This window comes from Saccopteryx leptura, chromosome 6, assembly GCF_036850995.1.
Source record: "Saccopteryx leptura isolate mSacLep1 chromosome 6, mSacLep1_pri_phased_curated, whole genome shotgun sequence".
NCBI classification, from domain to species: domain Eukaryota; kingdom Metazoa; phylum Chordata; class Mammalia; order Chiroptera; family Emballonuridae; genus Saccopteryx; species Saccopteryx leptura.
In genome coordinates this window covers 78,346,694-78,368,520 of record NC_089508.1, presented here as the reverse complement: position 1 = coordinate 78,368,520, position 21,827 = coordinate 78,346,694, and positions in this window count along the sequence as shown.

Genomic DNA, 21,827 nt, shown 5'->3' with positions numbered 1-21,827 from the left:
AAATTCAGACATTCTCTAAGGCAATGGGGAGCCATCAACGATTTTTGAGCAGGAAAGTGACGTGATTAGAGTTGATCTTCTAGAAGGCAACTAGATGTTGATTGATGTGGTAGGCAGCCCAACCCACAGCACAGCAGTGTTCAAAAAGTGACAGGGTGAGAGATATATAAGGTCCAGGCAGTGGTGGGATTCAAATAATTTAATAACTGGTTCTCTGACGTTTTAAAATATTAATAAAAAATCAAATAATACCTGACAAAAAACAATAAAACTGTTATTTAAATTATTTCCATATTGCTTCTTGACTGGCATCCTCACTTACAATATTTTCACGTATAGACAGAATGAACATTACTACAAGTGCTTGGAATTCGCTGTTGCACCGATGAACGTTAAAAGAGAGTAAAGAGTGTCAATTTGTGATTTACACACTGGGCTGGCTACTGCCTAGGCACCCACCTTAGAGAGAACCCTTACAAGTGCCATTTTAACAACCAGTTTGCTGAACTGAATGAAAAATTAGGTATCAGTTCTGCTGAACTGGTGTGAACTGGTTGAACCCCACCACTGGGTCCAGGGAACCGTCTCGCTGAGGGTCCCACCTGTCTCCACATTCTCTCTACTCCCCAACCCTTCCCCCATGAAACATGCCTAGGGCAAGTCCCAAACCCCAGGGCATTCCTCAAAGCTTGGAACTTGATCTTCTTCCCACTGAAGAAGCCCAACCACAAAACCCACAGCCTACCTCGCTTCATTCACTTTAGCCAGTGCAAGGAAAATCCAGCCCTTCAATACTTGTATTTGCTCATTCTGCACAAACTCCTCAAGAGCAAAGCCTCACTTTGTTAAATGAAATCAAATTGAATAGGATGTGGGTGGAGGCCTCTTCCCCCACACCTTCAGCATAGCCTCTGACCCAGGTCGGAGCTGGTACAACAGCAAACTGAGTCAACATTCTACCAGCAAGCACTTACTGAGTGCTACTGTGTGCCCAGCTGGGTGCTGAAGACTCAGGGAAGGCTTTGGAAGGAGACACAGAGAACTTATGATCTAGTGAGGGGGGGAGGGACCGAATTCACTGCTAAATTGTCCAGTGTGGACTCCAGTGTGGGATAGGAGGGAACAGAGAACTACAGTGTGGAGTCGTGGGAATTGGGCTGGGAAGGTAAAGAGTGCCAGGCAAAGAAACAACATCCACAGACAAGTGAGAGGTGCCTAATCCTCTCCTCTAATCCAATGTGTCTCCAAATAAACATGCAATGTATGCTAAAACACCATTCTCAGGCACACCTGATACTCTCATCAAGGCCCCTCTCTCCCTGTCCCCAGAGTTTCTTCATGTGGAAACTCTGCTGCTGTCTCTGTTACTGGAGGGGACTGGGCCCTGAATGGATCTGCCTTGGGCTGGATGGGAGTGTGTGGGTTCTTGACTTTGTGCAGGAAAGATTTCATAACATGAGTCCAGGTGATTTTGCGAGTATGTTTATTGCAGCCAGAAGGGTTTAGGATAGAAGAAGCAACAGGAGAGAGCCTAGGCAGGGCTGCTATGGTTCTCTGGAAAGTCAGAGAAAAGGGGGCCTTGGAGACAGGTTCAGGGAGTGAGCCCCGGAAGAGTTGCTGCTGCCCACTGCTCCCCAGTGACAAGTCTCGTGGGGACCCTTAGAGTAAGAGAGAAAGGCATGGGCATGCTGTATAGAAAGAGTGCCACTGGGTTCTTTGTCTTGAGGCGTTTTATCTTTCTTTAGCTGCCAGGAATCCTAGGAGCAGTCTCAGGGGAGGGTCTTTTTTTTATTTTTTTTTTATTTTTTATTTTTCTGAAGCTGGAAACGGCAGAGACAGTCAGACAGACTTCCGCATGCGCCCGACCAGGATCCACCCGGCACGCCCACCAGGGGCGACGCTCTGCCCACCAGGGGGCAATGCTCTGCCCCTCTGGGGCGTTGCTCTGCCGCGACCAGAGCCACTCTAGCGCCTGGGGCAGAGGCCAAGGAGCCATCCCCAGCGCCCGGGCCATCCCTGCTCCAATGGAGCCCCAGCTGCGGGAGGGGAAGAGAGAGACAGAGAGGAAGGAGGGGGTGGGGGTGGAGAAGCAAATGAGCGCTTCTCCTATGTGCCCTGGCCGGGAATCGAACCCAGGTCCCCCGCACGCCAGGCCGACGCTCTACCGCTGAGCCAACCAGCCAGGGCCTCAGGGGAGGGTCTTAATGGAATATTCATTAGCTTTTGAGGTGTGTCCTTCAATATGTTGATTTATTAAAATGTGAATAATGTCAGGGCTATTTTCTAGTTAGTTTTATTTTTAAAGAATGCTGCTTGCCAGGTGGATTCGGTTGGGGCATATGTGGAAGTTTGTCTCTCTGCTTCCCCTCCTCTCACTTAATAAAAATAAATAAATAAATAATGCTGACCCTGGCCAGTTGATTCAGTGGTAGAGCATCGGCCTGGCATGTAGATGTCCTGGTTTGATTCCCAGTCAGGGCACACAGGAGAGGTGACCGTCTGCTTCCCCACCTTTCCCCCTATCCTTTCTCTCTCTCTATCTGTCTATTCTCCTCCCACAGCCATAGCTCTGTTGGAGCAAGTTGGCCCCGAGTGATGCTGAGGATGGCTCTATGGCCTCACCTCAGACACTAAAACAGCTCAGTTGCTGAGTGATGTAGCAACTCCCCAGATGGGCAGAGAATCGCCCAGTAGGGGGCTTACCGGCTGGATCCCTGTTGGGGTGCATGCAGGAGTCTGTCTCTATGCCTCCCCGCTTCTCATTTAAGAAAAAAAGTAATGCTATAAAAGAGGACCAGGACCAAGGCCAATCTACCCCAGGATGGTCTGGAATGTGTAAACCATTTACTTCTGGGTGTCCTTGGTTAGGGAAGATAAAACTTTGTAATTCATTAGCTGGCTGTATATTGCTCAGATGATTTGGCCTTGTTTAATTGTTTTGTCTCAGTTTCCTTTATTCCACTTGTCAAGGGATTTCCCTAACTCCTTAGGAGCCTGCCTCATCTGCACAGAGTGGAAGGGACTAAGTTAATTTTCACACAGCAGCCCCTCCTCCCTGAGTATCAGGGAGTCAGAGGCCTCTACCTCTGGCTGTGTCTGGGGACTCCTAACAGACTCCCTTTGATGGGCTGACTAGGATCTGAGTTTCGTCCACAGCCCTGTGGCCTCAGATAACCCAGCATTGAAAAGTACATTCCTCTCAACAGCTCAGCTGACTTCACTTCCCCATGAACTCAGCAAGAATGAATTCTTTACCTTTCCTTCTTCAACATGCCTCAGGTACCTATCCCTTCCTTCCCACTGTCATTCAGTAGCACCTTTCTCTTAGAATCCTCTGTCTCTCATGATTCATCCCACACATACCAAGCTGGCCAGTGAACTTTGTGACCACCCCTTTCAACTTGTTATTCTCCTGCTCAAAGGCATCTAATGCTTTTCCATTCTTGTCAACACATTCTGGATTCCTTCCATAAACCAAGAAAAGCCCAGAAACAGCCCTGTGTATATATTGAATTTTAGTCTCTGATAAAGGAAGCATTTCAAATCAGTGGGGAAAGAATAGACTATTATTGGAAAAAGTAACTTAGCATTGGAATAAAATAAAGTTAGACCCCAACTTCATAATTACAAAAAAAATAAATTCTTCAGATTAAATATCTCAGATACAGATTTAATATAAATATATCTATTAAAATAACACTACAGAAGATTTAAAATAAAACATTAGAGGATATTTAGATAACATTGAGATGAGGAAGATCTTCCTAAACAAAGAATAAAACCTAGAAGCTGATAGGGAAAACTATTGCCACGTTTGAATACACAGTCACATAAAACTGCAGTAAAGCCAGAGGTGCTGCAAGCACAGTTCCACCTTCACAATAAGCTCAAATTTCCTCCTCCTAATAAATATCCACAAATAACAAAATCACATTTAAAAACTAACAATTAAGAGGAAAGTCTTACCCTATCAGCTAGTAGAATCAACTACAGAGCTAACACAAGTGGTAGGTTGTTGATGTAAGAATAGGACCAATAGAACAAAACAGAAGGGTCATAGACAGACCCTGATATTTAAGGTAACTTAATATGTGATAAAATTGGTACTACAGAGCAATAGGAAAAGAAAATAATTGTTTAATAGGTGACATGGTCTCCAGTGACTCACTACATAGAGTGACATAAAACAACCTCCCCATTTAACCCCATATAAAAAAGATGGGCTATGGAACAACCTTCTCATATCCAACAAGCATACCATGAAAGAGAAGATCACCTAGCAAATCTCCCAGGCAGAGAGAGCCACAGCTGGCGAGCATATCACATTCTTCCACTTGCTATGCCAACAGACCTGACTGTGTCTCAGGAAGAAGAGGATAATGATAAAGATACATGATTGTTGAGACAAAGGTGCAAGTTGAAGAAACATCCATAGAAGAAATAACACTCAAAGTTGCCAAAACCAAGTGCAAGAGATCTATCATGTCACCTGAAAGTGGTTCTGATAGTGAGGAGACCCTCTTATCAAAGAATTGCCAGCACCTCATCAAGTAAATAAAGGGATTGCTTGGAAACTCAAAGAAATCAGTTGAAACATGGTTGCAAGTAACTGAAGCCAAGGTTGACAAGCTACAGACCGATGTATCTGTTTTGCACTCAAAATCCATACAAAGGCCTGACCAGGCAGTGGTGCAGTGGATAGAGCATTGGACTGGGATGTGGAGGACTCAGGTTCGAGACCCCGAGGTCGCCAGCTTGAGCGCAGGCTCATCTGGTTTGAACAAAGCTCAACAGCTTGGACCCAAGGTTGCTGGCTCGAGCAAGGGGTTACTGGGTCTGCTGTAGCCCCTCGGTCAAGGCACATATGAGAAAGCAATCAATGAACAACTAAGGTGTCGCAACAGAAAACTAATGATTGATGCTTCTCATCTCTCTCCATTCCTGTCTGTCTATCCCTCTTTCTGACTCTCTGTCTCTGTAAAAAAAAAAAAAAAAAAAAGATCCATACAAAGGACTCCATCATCTGGAGTGTTCTTTTCTAGTCTAGGCCAACAGAAGCCCAATCCACCAGCTATTGTGATGGTTACAACCCAGCAATACACAAGCCCCCAAGATGATGACCTTTGAAGCATTTGGAAGGACTGGTTCTGAGCTTGACTTTAAGGAAGAAAGATCAGAAAGGAAGAGTTGGAGGAGGGAAAAAGGAGAGGGAAAGGAAGAAAAAAAGATGGGCAATCAACACATAAAGTGGAAAAGTGTAAAGTTAATAGAAGATGATGTAGCAGAATCTAGGGGCAAAAAGGATTTCTTAAACAACATTTTGAAACCATGAACCATAAGGAAAAAAACTCCTAAAGTTTATTACATAATAACTAAGGATATGTGTCAACTAAGAACACACAGAAAAAGTTAATATGTTGATAGATGACAGAATAACAGAAGATGTTTGCAATGCATTTGTAAATCACCAAAGGAGTAATAGTACACACAAAGAATTCTTACTAAATATGCCACAAGAAAAAGAAGGCCATGCCAACATACAAATGGACCAAAGATTTGAACCTGCAATTTATAGCAGGGGGAACCCAAAGAGCTGATAAGCTCTTGAGGAAATGCTCAAAATTATTGATAATCAGGGCAAATAAAACAACAAGATTTCATTACAGGTATTAAATTGGAAAATAGTTGAGAAAGTTGGATAATGGTTGCCTTTTTGTGAGGAGAGAAAGGGAAAGGACCTGTGGAGACAAGGAAATAACAATCAAGAAAGCAAGCTTGGGCCTCACTGTGACCAGCGGTGACAAGGGGTCGTGCCCCCAGCTGTTACACTCAGGGGACGTTTTTTTCCTTCCAGTGTTCCCTTAGCTTCGTATTCCAGACCATTGTCTCCACTCACCTCAATTACTGCATTAGCCTAATTGACTCATGGAACGCCTGCTTCTACTTTGCCTTTCTGTAAGCCATTCTCTACTGAAGAGCACAAGTGAATGAGAAACATCAGCTAGATTGTGTGACTGCTATAGCTTCTGGGTGCCCTTATTTTTTGCCATGGCTCTGAGAGGTCTTGTGTGGTCTGGCCCCTCACATCTGTTCTACTCCTTCCCTCATTTACTGACCCTCCATGCCCGGAACATGCCAAGTTCTTTCCCACCTCAGGGCTATTGCACTTGTCATTCTTTTGCCTGAAGTCCTTGACCTCCCACTATTCATAGCTGGCTCTTTCTTATCCATCATGGCTTTGCTCAAATGCCATTTTCTCCAGCAGCCCTTCCCTGATGACCACCTTCCATAATGTGTGTGTTTTTTTTGCCCACTTATGTGCTTCAGTATATTGCTCTTGCTATTAATTTAATTTGATTTAATGTATCACAGCTTGAATTATCTTGCTCATTTATTCTTTTTGCCTCTTTCCACCAGACCAAACCCTTTTCAGGGCAGGGACACTGTCCTGTTCATCAACAGGAAACATGTAATGTCCATCAGTGAGGGAACGGTTAGATTAGTTATGACACATTCACACACTGGATTATTTCACAAATGTCAGCAAGAACAAAATAGCTAATATTTATTGAAAGTTTACAAAGTGACAGGGTTATTTAGCATATTTTATATTACCTGTGAAGTAGATACTATTATTCTCGTTTTAAAGAAGAATTGAGACATGGAGAGGATAAATAACTTGTTTAGAATCCTCATGGCAAGTGACAGGGCTGGAACGAAAGTCAGTCTGGTTTCAGAACTTCTGGCTTCACACACCATATACTCAGCTTCTCAGGATATATTACTGTCCTGGAAAATTGGGATTCTTCATTATTTTTATTTTTATTTTTCATTCAGTGAGAGAAGGGGAAGCAGAGAGACAGACTCCCATATGCACCCTGACTGGGATCCACCTGGCAAGTCCACTAGGGGATGATGCTCTGCCCATCTAGGGTGTTGCTCCATTTTGCTCGGCAACTGAACTCTTCTTTAGCGCCTGAGGCAAAGGTCATGGAGACATCCTCAGTGCCTGGGGCCACTTGCTACAATTGAGCCATGGCTGTAGGGTGGGGGGAGAGAAACAAGAGGGGGGTAGAAAAGCAGATAGGTGCTTCTCCTGTATGCCCTGATTGGGAATTGAACCTGGGACATCCACATGCCGGGCTGACTCTCTACCATTGAGCCAACTGGCCAGGGCGCATTATCGTTTTTTAAAAAGCTTCTTTATGCTCCTATGTTCCTTAAAGGAAGTTAAACTTCCTAAAACAAACATATAATGAGTAAAATAAAGTTTCACAACATAAAGTAAAACAAAATCATTCTCCAAGTAGTGTGAGATTAAAAATCAACCATTGAAGTTAATATATCAAGATGTCTCAAAACTTCTGGCCAACAAAAACTTCTGGCTAACAAACTAGACATAAGTCTATTTTATAATGACAAAATACCAAAAAATAAAAAAATAAAAAAAAAATAGAGCGATGACAAGAAAGGCCTTTTATCTCTCTTTTTTTTATTTGTAAAATTATTTATTCATTTTAGACATGAGAGAGAGAAAAGGGAGGGAGGAGCAGGAAGCATCAACTCCCATATGTGCCTTGACCAGGCAAGTCCAGGGTTTTGAACTGGCGACCTCAGTGTTCCAGGTCAATGTTTATCCACTGTGCCAGCACAGGTCAGGCAGGACTTTTATCTCAGTGTAGGTCATATTTATATTCTTAGTGTTATCGATGGATCTGGCCCACAAATATTTTTTGTCCTTCTTTTTTATTTATTTATTTATTTTTTAAATTCATTTTAGAGAGGAGAGGGAGAGACAGAAGGGGGGGGGGGCTGGAAGCATCAACTCCCATATGTGCCTTGACCAGGCAAGCCCAGGGTTTTGAACCAGCGACCTCAGCATTTCCAGGTCAACGCTTTATCCACTGCGCCACCACAGGTCAGGCTCCTTCTTTTTCTTTATAATATGACGTTGAGGTCCAACTCGGTGCTTTGAATTTTCAAAGCACTTATGTCTACAGCTATAACTTATGTCCTCTAGTTTCAACTAGATATAAGGTTTTATTTTCCAGTTTCTGCCTCTTTTATATAACAAGGCTGCCGGGAGCCTCTTGTACACTGGGTTTATCCTGTCACTTGTCACCTTTGTGAGGATGACATTGTCGTTTTTTCAAACCTGACTAATCATGGTATAGTTGATTAAGGGCCTGGACTTTGAAGTTTCATAGACCTGAATTTGAATGCTGGTTCTGCTGTATATTAGCTGCATAAATGTGGGTAAATTTTCCCCTCTTAGCCTGAGTTTCTCCATCTGTAAAATGGGAAGCGTTAAATAGGGTGTTTGTGAAGACTAAACGGAGAGAAAACAACTTTGCACACTAACCTTAATTAGTGATGGATTCACTGTAAAAGGTGTGATACACAATAGAGTAACATCTCAGACACAAAGATGTCATACCTGCCCAAGGAGTTCACCACCTAAGTTAAGTGAGACAGGAAGGTCATTCAATGGTCTTTATATTACCCTATAACATGACAAGAGATGTGAAAATATGCTGAGCAGAGAGCATGCCACCCAGGGCTGGGAAGGTGAGGTGAGGCTGCCAGGAGAGGAGGAACTTGAATTTGACCTTAAAGGAGAGCTAGGGACCTGATGAATGAAGAAGCAGCAAAGGGTACTTTTGTTAGGTGAGAGAGCATGAGCTAAGGTATAAATATTCAGAAAAGACATCATGGATGGACCTTGAGAGCATTATACTGAGTGAAATAAGTAAATATGAAAAAGCTAAAAACTATATGACTTTACACGTAGGTGGGATATACAACTGAGACTCGTGGACATAGACAAAAATGAAGTGGTTACCAGAGTGGGGGGGGAGGGGACTAAAGAGAACCAAATATACGGTGATGGAAAATGATTTGACTTTGGAGGATGGGCACACAACACAATCAACAGTTCAAACACTATAAAGATGTTTACCTGAGACCCATGTGTTCCTATGGACCAATGTCACCCCATTAAATTTAATTTCTAAATAAAAATAAATAAATAAATAAGTTCCCAGATATCAAGTACAAGAATTATATTCTTTTGTTGACAGTGATGACTTATGGACAGACTTTGAGTATAATGTTTAAGGAGCAAATTCCACTCCTATAGGTAGAATAGGTGACTATCAGCACTATGTGGTTTTCGTTAGCTAGAATGGTTTTTGTTAGCTAGAATGAAGGCATGCCTCACTTCATCATAGCCCTATGACTCTTTGGGGCAAGCTGTGGCCTCTAAGAGGACCCTGACAAATGTCTCTCCCTCTTTACCTATGAGGACTGGCCACTGGGTCTTGTCCTATCTAAATGGCCTGCAGGCTTCCAGGGACCCCAGTGCCATCCAGACTTTGCCTCGAATTCACTAGTTGTAGGTCTAGGACTGAGGAGATAGGGCTCAGAAAGACAGGGCTCTGTGTGTCTGTGGAAGAGGAGGGAAAGAGTGAGGAGGAAAAATTCGGAGCAGAGCTTGTATCAGAGGGAACTGGTGGTGTCAGGGATGTGGTGGGAGGCAGGGTTGCAGGCCCCTTTTCTTCACTTTGCCTCTGGTCAGCTGGGCCAGGCCAGAGCAAGGTCCTGTCCATCTGTGTTTGGGTCAGGCTCAGTGTACACAGACAGACACTGCCTCGCCCTCCAGCTACTTTACAGGGGCGGAAGAGCTTCTTGCTGGACTCGAGGCTGGAGACTGGCAGAGGCCAAGTTGTACAGGAGCCACCTGGACATGGAGTACACACAGCGCCGAGGGCCAGCCCCAGATAACATTGCTAAATGGCAGCAGCTGACTTGACGTTGGAGAACAGTCCTTGAGTACTCATGAGGTGCCCAGCATTGGGTTCTGTTCTGGAGAAGCTGATTCTGAACAGAGACTTCTTGCAAGTAAGGGACACTTTGGCTAGAAAATATCTTCCCCTGAGAATCAAAGAGTTACCAAGGAGTTAAAAAAATAAATACAGGAAATATAAATGTTTGATTCTATGCAGTTTTGTCATCTGTTTTTGTCCCTGCAATACCCATAGTCCTTCCTTTCCTCAAACAGGCACCTGTCATCTGCCCCAATTAAGGGAGCCATCTTTAAAATACAAAGAGAAACAAACTGACCTGTAGTGGTGCAGTGGACAAAGCATTGACCTGGAATGCTGTAGTTGCTGGTTTGAGGCCCCGGGCTTGTCCAGTTAAGGCAGATATGAGAAGCAACTATGAGCTGATGCTCCCCCCCCCCACAACACCTTTTTCTCTCTCTCCTCTTTTTAAAATCAATACATAAAATCTTTTTTTAAAAAAATACAAAGAGAAACAGAAGTTAAATCTTGGCTTCTGAATTTCTCTAGGCCTCAGTTTTTCTATAAAATAATAGATATGGAAAAATACTCGAACAGTCATTTATCCCAGTGGTCCCCAACCCCGGGGCCGCGGACCGGTACCGGTTCGTGGGCCATTTGGTACCAGTCCGCAGAGAAAGAATAAATAACTTACATTATTTCCATTTTATTTATATTATATTTAAGTCTGAACGATGTTTTATTTTTTTTAAATGACCAGATTCCCTCTGTTACATCCGTCTAAGACTCACTCTTGACACCTGTCTTGGTCACGTGATACATTTATCCGTCCCACCCTAAAGGCCGGTCTGTGAAAATATTTTCTGACATTAAGCCGGTCCGTGGCCCAAAAAAGGTTGGGGACCACTGCTTTATCCTATTATGTGCCTCCACCTCTACTATCCAACAGAAAACGTTTAATAGAGACTGCTGGGATCCCTTATTGGAGAGTATGTGTGAACTGTTTCACACCGACCTCAGGGAGATGCAGCTTCAGAGAAGTGCCCTTTGCCCATTAGAGGTAGAGGGGTGAGACCTGGGCAGACTCATGATTCATGGAAACTCTCCAAGGGGCCTGAGAGGACCTGAAAGTTCAGAGAGCAGTGGGCATGCAGAAGAAAGAGGGGCTGTGTGAGCCAACAGTGAGGCGTGTTCAGCTGAGGTTGCTGGAGGCTGAGGCCCCAGCTCCGTGAATGCCACATGAAGGGAGGGCGGTGTTGGCAGACAGCCCAATAGGATGATTGTACTTTTGGTAAACTGATCATTTGGTGAATTGACTTTTACTTTTTTACTTTAAAAATCAACTTTATTGAGGTATAATTTAATATATTAAATGCACCCATTTGATGAGTTTTGACAAATATATAAAACTGAGCGACCTTAATAAAGATATAGATCTTTTCCATCACCCCAAAAAGTTGCCTCATAGCCAATCTCTCCTCTTCCCCCTGGGCCCCAGGGAGCCACTGATCTGTTTTCAGTTGCTATAGATTACAAGTGCCTTTTCTAAGGAATGTAAATGAAATTATTATGTTCAGTCTTTCGTGGCTTACTTCTCTTCTTTATTGTAAGGTTTTTGAGACTTATTTATGTTGTTTTATTGAGCTCACCCTTTTTCATTGCTGTGTAGTATTCCATTGTAAAAATATTAGTTTATCCATTCATCAGTTGAAGGATAAAGCTGTTTCTAAGTTTTAGCAATTATGAATAATGCTGCTATAAACATTCAAACATAGGTTTTTGTGTAAATATGCTTTCATTTCTCTTGGGTAAATACCTATGAGTAGAATTACTAGTGAGCTCTGACTGACTTTTATAAAGTCACTCAGAAGTGAGAGTGATGTTGTACCTGGGCTCTTCTGGCAATCCCAGTCGCTGGACAGAGGCTTTGTTCTTCACACTTCTCTCTTCTTCCTCCTTTCTCTTACTTTCTTTTTTCCCTCCCTTCATGCTTCTCTCTCTCTTGCTGGCTTCCCTTTTACTTTTTTTTTTTTTTTGTATTTTCCCGAAGCTGGAAACGGGGAGGCAGACAGACTCCCGCATGCGCCCGACCGGGATCCACCTGGCATGCCCACCAGGGGGCGATGCTCTGCCCATCTTGGGGCGTCGCTCTGCCGCAATCAGAGCCATTCTAGCGCCTGAGGCAGAGGCCACAGAGCCATCCTCAATGCCCGGGCAAACTTTGCTCCAGTGGAGCCTTGGCTGTGGGAGGAGAAGAGATAGACAGAGAGGAAGGAGAGGGGGAGGGGTGGAGGGGTGGAGAAGCAGATGGGCGCTTCTCCTGTGTGCCCTGGCCGGGAATCGAACCCGGGACTCCTGCACGCCAGGCTGACACTCTACCACTGAGCCAACCAGCCAGGGCCCCCTTTTGCTTTTCCATGCCACAGGTATCTCTCGCTGAGCTAGAGGGAATCCACGGGGCAAATGTGGGTGGGACTGAGCTCCTGGCCTCTCCCACACAGGGGCAGTGGTAACGAAGCCCTCCCAAGCATCCCCACCAAACTCGGCAGGGTTTCCTGAGAGCTCCTCTGCTGGGGCACCTGGGGGACTCCTAGACTCCACAGAGAGAGGGCTAAGGCAGTCTTCTAGCAAGTTCAGCTCCCGGTGCCATTGTCTTAAAAACTATATCTGATGGCTCTAGTCTATTCCATTTACTGGTGCTGTCTTTTGATTAAAATTTGGTTCTAGCCAAGATCTGACATAGGAATACAATTCTCCACTGATGCCAGCTGGTTCAAACCCCTGAGCCAAGGTTCTGTAGTCACTTCCTGAGAGCTCCTCTCCACCATGTTGCAGGGAGGGGAGATGCAAACAGGGCAATGTTGGCCTGGGATTGTCCATGAAAGGGAGATGCCTACCTACCAAGTCCTGGGGTTGACATGGGGTCAGCAGAGGTAAGGAATGCCCTGATTCCTTGTTGCTTCCAAGGTCAGTGACCATCTGTTTAGGAAGGCAGTGTGGTGTGGTGGGCTGAGCCCGGGACTGGAATCCAGGAGCCACGGGCTCCAGCTCTAACTCTGCCGTATGATATAAAATAAATGGCTCCCCTTCTCTGGGCCTCACTTTCTTCTTCTCTAAAATGGGAGTTTGGACTAGGTCAGTACAGAATCCCAGGAGTAGGGCCTGGTTCCACTCTTTTTTATCAGGTCAGGTGAGTCTGTCACAGTCACATTGACCCAGGAGGTCCAGAGTTCCTTCTGGCTGCTGAGTCCTGGGGTCTGCCCCATGCTTGGGCATCAACTCAGAATGAGAATAAACAGGATTTTCTGTATAAGGTATGATTACTGACAAACTATCAAAACAGAGTGCCTGATGCCAGAAAGGAGAAACGGCTAAGAATATGGTCAGGAAAGAGCAAAAGGTGACTAAAATAGGCTGATACTTGGTGAGGGGGATGGGAGCTCTTAAAAGGGGCACATTGAAGGGGATGTAAACAGACAAACAGAGCTTAGGGCCTGTCCTCAGCAGGGTCCAGGGCTGGCGACTCCTCTTAATCCTCCGCCTGCACATTGGGTATATGAGTATGTGTATGTGCGTTATAAGTGTGTGAATGGGTGTGTATGAAAGTGTATGTTTTGTGTATGTGAAAGTGTATGTGTATGCTATATGAGTGTGTTTTGTGTATGTGTGAGTGTGTGATATGTGTGTACACCCTCACCCCTTGGGAGGGGGGAGGCACATGGTCTCAATCTTACTGTGCAGACCTTTGGGAGGAAAAAGTACAGCCCAAAATGGAGAATAAACTCCTGGTGCAACAAAGTCAGTCTCATCAGCCCCTGGAGGGCCTGGAACAGGACCGTGAGGACCCATTTCCAGCTGTCCCCACAAGCCTCAGCCTCACTTACCCTGCTGGACTCTGGATTCATGTAAGCCTTGGAACTGGTTCAGGCAAAATACCCTGAGGATCTTTAAGTCATATTTGGTTGATCTTAAGGTAATGATGCAGATGTGAGCTAAAGAAATTTGCACCGAGGAAGTGGAAAGTGGCTGAGCTGGCTCTGACACAGCAGGGACTTTTGGGAGGCCCACTCCCTCCTGGCTGTCTGCCCAGCCTCCTTACAGGCTCTGACTGGTCCGTCGGTGCCAGGTGAGAACCAGGGCCAGGGCCAGGAGAGCAGAGATTTCCGGAGGACACACTGGGACAAAGGGCATCCTAGGGTGGCGGGGTGGGTGGGGCTGGCCCTTGGGGCTGACTCTGCAGTCAGATTGCTGTCATCTAGGTGAGGCTGAAGACTCACATGACCCAAGCAAAGCAGGTAGAAGGGAGCCTTTAGTCTGTGGTGAGCAGAGGGGGGCAGGAGCCACACCCTGCAGGCCCTTCCCAGCCCACCTCCTGCCTTCTGCCTTCTGCCTTCTGCTGGGTCCTCTGGCTCTGTCCAGAGTAGGCCCTGGAGGGGGCTGGACTCAGGCCTTGTGACCTGTCCCAGTGTGTGTGGGAGCTGGTGATATCACAGCCATCTCCTACCAAGTTCAAGTGACCCCTTCTCCTTCTATAAACTTGGGTTTGTAGGAGTGTGGTGTGTGGGATAGAGGGTGCTGGTCCTCTTTCTGGTGATCTTCAGGGGGAAAGATTCTGGGCTCCAAGAGCGCTGACCTGACCTCCTCCCCCCGTTGCACCTGGCTTGGAACCCTTAGTTCCCACTTACTGCAAAGAATAACTAAAGACTCATCTCAAGGTGACCAACCAACCCGGTTTGCACAGAACATGGGACTTTCAGGGCTAAAACTAGAGTCCTGCTCACAAAAATTTAGGGGATATTTCAAAATGAATATGAAGCGATAAAAAAAAATTGATTTTTTTTTTATTAAATAAGAACATCAGAAAAGCAAACAAGTCAAAAGAAAGGTGTTCGATTATGCAGATGAGATACAAAATCCACTTTTATTTCATTGGTGAAAGTGCACTGTACAAAAGGCTGAAAGCAGTGGAGTATCTGCACGTTCCCTGATCCTCTAATTTTTGTGAGCAGTGTAGAATGATTGGCTAACCTTTCTCTTTTCTTTCTTTCTTTCATTTTTTTTTTTTTTTTTACAGAGACAGAGAAAGAGTCAGAGAGAAGGATAGCTAGGGACAGACAGTCAGGAACGGAGAGAGATGAGAAGCATCAATCATCAGTTTTTCGCTGTGACACTTAAGTTGTTCATTGTTTGCTTTCTCATATGTGCCTTGACCGTGGGCCTTCAGCAGACCGAGTGACCCCTTGCTCAAGCCAATGACCTTGGGTCCAAGCTGGTGAGCCTTGCTCAAACCAGATGAGCCTGCACTCAAACTGGTGACCTCGGGGTCCCAAACCTGGGTCCTCTGCATCCCAGTCCGACACTCTATCCACTGCGCCTCCGCCTGGCCAGGCTGGCTACCCTTTTTTTTTTTTAACTTTCCTTGAAAACATTTTTTTGAAGCGGAGATTCAAGTATCTGGTATGTCACACTGGGATTTATATATAATCACTTATATTTATATGTATTTATAATTACTTCTAGGCTTTATAATTATTTGAGGAAAAACGATTTGGTTACTTTCTGGTTTTATTTTGGAGTATATGAACAAAATCTATGTGGGACAACTGCAAGTATTCAGGCCAATTCTGAAGTTAAGGGTGAATGAGTCTGTGTGTGGGATCCTGGTAGAGTGGATATAATGACCTCTAGCATCCTTTCCCCCTTCCTCTGATAAGAAAACACCTTTTCCTTAGGGATCTTTCAGAGCTTGTCAGTCATGGGGAATCTCCCTTCACTTGTCAAAGGAGAGCCCCTGACCAGTCTGGCCAATCAGCATTCCCATCCTTCTAGACTTGGTCATTGATTCAGGAACAATTCAATCGCTTCTTCCTTATTTTTAGAATTATATGGGTGAAGAGATTGAAGGAAGAGTAAGAGAGAGAGAGAGAAAAGAGAAGAGAAGAGAACAGAGGAGGGGAGGGGAAGGGTGAGGAGGGAAGAAGAGAGGAGAGGGGAGGAGAGAGAGGAGTGGAGAGGAGAGGAGGAAAGATGAGAGAGAAGAGAAGAGGAGAGGGGAGGAGAGGAAGGAAGGGGAGGGAAAAGAGGAGAGGAGGGAAGAGAGGGGGCAGGGAGGGGAGGGGAAGGGAGGGGATGGGCAGGGGAGGAGGGGAGGAAGAGGAGAAGAGACAAGAAAAGACAAAAGAGAGAGATTATTCCTTTCCCTGGATTATAAAGTCTAAGGATACTGGTGTTCATCTTTGACATCACATGGAAGGGGCCCAGCCTAAGAAACAAAGTTGACAGAAAAAAATCAAAAGTTGATGGGGATAAAAAGAGAAAGTTCTGAAGACATGTTCTATAATACTAGATCCAGCTGTGTCTAAAGCCCACAGGCACTGGACTTGCCAGTTACACGAGACATAAAGGCACTTTTTCCTCCCTTACATTTATTTGAATTCAGCTTTAGTTACTCTGTCACCTGTGACTGAAGGAGTTCTGACTAATACATCTGGCCACTGCATCTGTGGCTGGTCTGTACTTGTGGCCCTCCAGCAGGGAGAGGGGAGGGGAGCATTACTCGGGGTGTGTCCTCTCCTGTCTTCTGAACTGAGTCCCTTCTGCCTTTAGATTGAGGAAACCATATCTCCACCAGGACAGTCTAGGTGGGAGGCAAGTGATGTGCTGTGCCTTCAGGAACCTCTTTTGGGGATAAGGGGACAAGAGCTCTTCCAAGTCCTCTCTCTCATCTGCCCAATACCTCCTCTTGATATGCTGAGGTCCCTAACTGTGGATGTCAACCCTGTAAATCGTCTACCTCCCACTCACATACCTTTCTACTTTTTTTTTTTCAGAGACAGAGAGAGAATCAGAGAGAGGGATAGACAGGGACAGACAGACAGGAACGGAGAGATGAGAAGCATCAATCATTAGTTTTTCGTTGTGCGTTGCGACACCTTAGTTGTTCATTGATTGCTTTCTCATAGGTGCCTTGACCACGGGCCTTCAGCAGACCAAGTAACCTCTTGCTCGAGCCAGAGATCTTGGGCTCAAGCTGGTGAGCTTTTGCTCAAACCAGATGAACCCATGCTCAAGCTGGCGACCTCGGGGTCTCAAACCTGGGCCCTCCGCATCCCAGTCCCATGCTCTATCCACTGCGCCACCACCTGGTCAGGCACCTTTCTACGTTTGTGACATCCTCAGCATAGGTAAAGCCTGTTACAGTCATGGGAGGACCAACCATCGCCTGAATCATTCCATTTCAACACTTGGTAAACTGGGATGGAGAAAGAACATTGGCTGTTGTCCCTGTCTAGAGCCAGAAGAGGGGAGGCTGCTCCCAGGTTGGGGGTGGACAGAGGCAGCCATCCTCTCCCAGTGAGGAAGGATGAATTAAAGGAAGGAAAAGGCAGCCAGGATAGGGCAGGAGATAAAGCAAAGGAAGAAGCAGGTGGTGGAAAGATCACAGGGAAATGTAAATCATATCCAGTGCAATCGGGATAAGGATTCACAAATAAGCTCAACCCTTGATCTTCAGGATGACTTCTTAACCAGTGGTGGGATTCAGCCGGTTAGTACTTGTTTGGCAGAAACGTTACCTAATTTTTTGTTGAGTTCAGCAAACCAGTTGTTAAAATGGCACTTGTAATCAGGGTTCTCTCTAAGGTGGGTGCCTGGGCAGCTGCCCAATGTGGAAATCACAAATTTACATTTTTTACTCTTGTTTAACGTTCATCTGCCCAACCGCATATTCTAAGCACCCATAGTAGTGTTTACTCTGTCCCTAGGTGAAAAATTTGACAGAACTATGCTTGTAATATTTATTTATTCATTTCATAAAACTCATTATACCTTTGATGAAACACTACATTTTAATTCCCTCACACTTATTACTTCAGTAGTAAAGAGAAAAAGTGCCAAACCAGAGGGGTGACAACTCGTATTGGGGTTTTTTTGGTCAGGTATTATTTAATATTTTTTTCATTAATATTTTAAAACTCTTTCCTATAACAATCTAGTTTTGTGTACCTCTTTTATTGTTATTTATATATTAAATGCATGAAATAATAAACTACCTTTCGGTATATCCTTTTTTAATACTTAAAACAGGCATTAAAGCAGAGAACGGTTGTTACATTATTTGAATCCCACCACTGCTCTTAACCCAAAGATATCCAGCAGGGAGAGGATGGGGTGAGGGAGGAGGGGTGCGGGCAACTTGGGGGCAAAGAGATTGCTTTCCTGCCAAAATAAAACAGCCTTCCAGAAAAGCACACCTTCCCTGCTTAGCTTCTAATTTGAAATTCCTCTTTTAAAAAGTATTAAGCAATATGTATGATATACAAAATGTATAAAGAATAATAAAATGAACATCCATGAACCTTAGTACCCAACTTAAAAAATAAAACATTGGTAACAGAGTTGAAATCCCCTTGTGTGCCCCTCATCTAGTCACTTCCCTCTCCCTTCCGAAGAATAATTGTGAAGCTGAATTCATAGCTACCACTCCCGTGTATTTCTTTATTCTTTTTCGACATAGGTATGTATTTCAAAGCCCTGTTTGGTATTATTCTTCATGTTTTAAACTTTGGATAAACGATGTCATATAAAGGATATGTATTCTTCAGTAAACTTATTTTTTCACTAAACATTATGTTTATAGAATTTATCTTATTGATAAGGATAGATCTGGCTCATTCATTTTCATAGTTATGCAGTATACCACAATTTATTTATCTACCTCCATGTGATGGATATTTGAGCTTCCAAGGTTTTGCTATTACTATCAATATATTTCATCAATTTCAAGGCACATTCTCGGAATTAAGGGATATTTATTAAAAAATTATAATGTGCAATACTTTAATTGGCAGTGTTTTCTGTTAGGAAATGCACTTTGGTGAAGAATAGCACAAACAATGCCACTGTGAGCTTTCTTGTACATGTCATGTTTCCTTAGAGTATATACCCATGGAAGTATAAATTGCTGGGTTATAAGATATGTTATCACCAATTTTACTAGATATTGCCAAATTGTTCCCCAAAGAAATTTTAACTGATTTACACTCCCACCATTAATTAAGAGAGTTTTCATTGGGGTATACCAAGGGGGATCACCTGACTTTTGCTAATCTAGTAAGTATAAAATGGTACTGCATTGTGGTTTTAATGTGTATTTCTCTGATTACTGCTAACTCTGGGAATGTTTTCAAGATCTTTTACTTTCTTTAACCCATACTTTTGAAACTTAACTCTTTATCAACTCCCCTGTTTTAGGTTTCTTTATACTCCTTTTTTTTTAGAGAGAGAGAGAGAGAAGGAGGAGGAGAGGGAGGGAGGGAGAGAGGGGAAGAGAGAGAGAGAGAGAGAGAGGCATCTTATATGGACCTTGCCTGGGGATCAAATCCACAACCTTGGTGTTACAGGATGATGCTCTAACCAGAGGAGCTACCTGGCAAGGGTCTCTTTTACTATAGTCAAATCCAATATCCATTAATACTTATCAACATACTCTAACAGTACTTATCAAAAGCTACAAAACTACTGGTGCCTAAGTAATCCACTCTAGGAAACACACTGAGAGAAAAATGCTGCATGCTTAAAAATGTTAAATGCATGTAAAATTTAGATGATTAAAAATTTAAAACCACCCAAATGCTCAATATTGGTAGATCTATTAATAAATTATGGCATTTTCCTATGATTGAATATCATTTAAAAAAGAACTATAAAGAGAATGTATCTATCTATCTATCTGAATTTAGGATATAATAATGCTGACTGATTATAAAGATAAGCAAGCAAAAATCATAAATGTTCCAATAAGACTCATAACCACAAGAGAAAATAAGATTTCATACAGAATAGCAATGAAAAGTAAAATACATAAACCAGGGAAGGAGGGGAAAATAAACAAGGAATTTACATGTAAAAGTAATGGCATTACAAATTAATAGGGAAAAGATGGATTATTTGACATTAAGTTGAAAAATTAAATATTTTCTGAAAAAAACATTTTACTATTTGGAGCAAGAATAAATAGTTTACACATTACTTCTTTGTACTGTTTTTAAAATATTTTATTTATTGAGTTTAAAGAGAGGAGAGAGAGAAAAGCAGGGAGGAGTGGGAAGCATCAATTCACAGTAGTTGCTTCTCGTAAGTGCCTTGACGGGCAAGCCCAGGGTTTCCAACCGGTAACCTCAGTGTTCCAGGTCAACACCCTATCCATTGCACCACCAAAGGTCAGGCTATTCCTTATATTAAAATACATTCCAGATTTAAATATAATCTGTCTATTGTTTTATCATCATTAGTGAGGAAGTAAGACACAAAACTAAAAGGCAGGAAGAAAAATAAATGGATAATTCTGACTATATAAATATTAAATTTCTCTACATCAAAACAACTATAAATAATAATAAAAGACTAATTTGTAAAAATATTTTCCAAATTTATTATGAAGGGCTAATTTTCCCAATAGACAAAAAGCTCTTTCCAATAAATACTAAAAAACCAGCAACTTAATAGAAAAATTGACAAAAGATACAAACAGGTAATTCTTGGTAATAGTGTGTATTTCTACTATTTCAGCTATTCCCCAACTTTGCTGAATATTGTAATCACCTATTGATCCTAAAACAAATACTGATGCCTAGCTTCTAGATATTCTGATATAACTGGCTTGGGCACTTGAATTTCTGAAAACTCCTCTGGCAATTCTAATGTTCAACAAATTTTGGAATCATTGGCATATGCAGTGATTATAATAAGATTATAATAAGATTATCATTAATAATAAGAATGTAAATTAAAACCACAAAGAATGTAAATTAAAAGAGTGTAAATTAAAACAATAAAGAGATGTCATCTTTCATTAATCAGACAGACAAGGATGAAAAGCTGGTAAAACCCAGTGTTGGTCAGAGCATAGGGAAGAGTCAGCAAGACTTCGCTAATGAGATAGAAATTGGCACAGACTTTTTGGAGGGCAACCTGCTAATCTCTATTAATAGATAACAAATAAGCTCTGGCCTGGTGGTTCAGTGAATAGAGTGTCAGCCCAGTGTACTGAGATCACAGGTTTGATCCCCAGTCAGGGCACATACAAGAAGCAACCAATGAATACACAACTAAATGGAACAACCAAGTAGGAACAACAAGTTGATGTGTCTCTCTCACTCTCAAATCAATGGAAAAAAATTTTAATTAAAGAAAATATATTTCTAGGAATTTATTGTACATAAATTCTTCCACAAATCCTCAAAGATGTTCAATTTATTACTGTAACTGCCATTTATTTATTTATTTATTTATTTATTTATTTATTTATTGTATTTTTTTCTGAAGCAAGAAGTGGGGAGGCAGAGAGATAGACTCCCGCATGTGCCTGACCAGGATCCACCCAGCAAGCCCACTAGGACCATGCTCCATTGCAACCGGAGCCATTCTAGCACCTGAGGCGGAGTCCATGGAGCCATCCTCAGTGCCCGGGCCAACTTTGCTCAAATGGAGCCTTGGCTGCAGGTGGGGAAGAGAGATAGAGAGAAAGAAGATGGGGAAGGGTGGAGAAGCAGATAGGGGCTCCTCCTGTGTGCCCTGGCTGGGAATCAAACCCAGGACATCCACACACCAGGCTGATGCTCTACCACTGAGCCAACGTGCTAGGACCTGCTTTTTATTTTTGTTGGTGTTATTTAACCAACAAAACAAGGCTTAACAAGGCTATAACTTTGAAGTTGTTGATGGAGGGAGGTAGGAGTCATTCCCCTCCAGAATATGCATGGTATCTGGGCCTTGAACATTGCTGAGTGGAGCTGGATAGGACTATCCCTAAGGAACCTAATTGCATCCATAAATTTATATTAATAGAAGAGCAGAGAAGCCTCTTGAGGAAAAAAAGAAGTGGGGACCCTGACATCTTCCCATTGAGAATTCAAGTTACTGAACTGTATATGATGACTGAAGAGATCCTAAAGAGAACCACTGAGGTCAGATGGCCAGGAAGGGCAATGGAAACCCAGAAAGGAAATGCACCACAAGGATGAG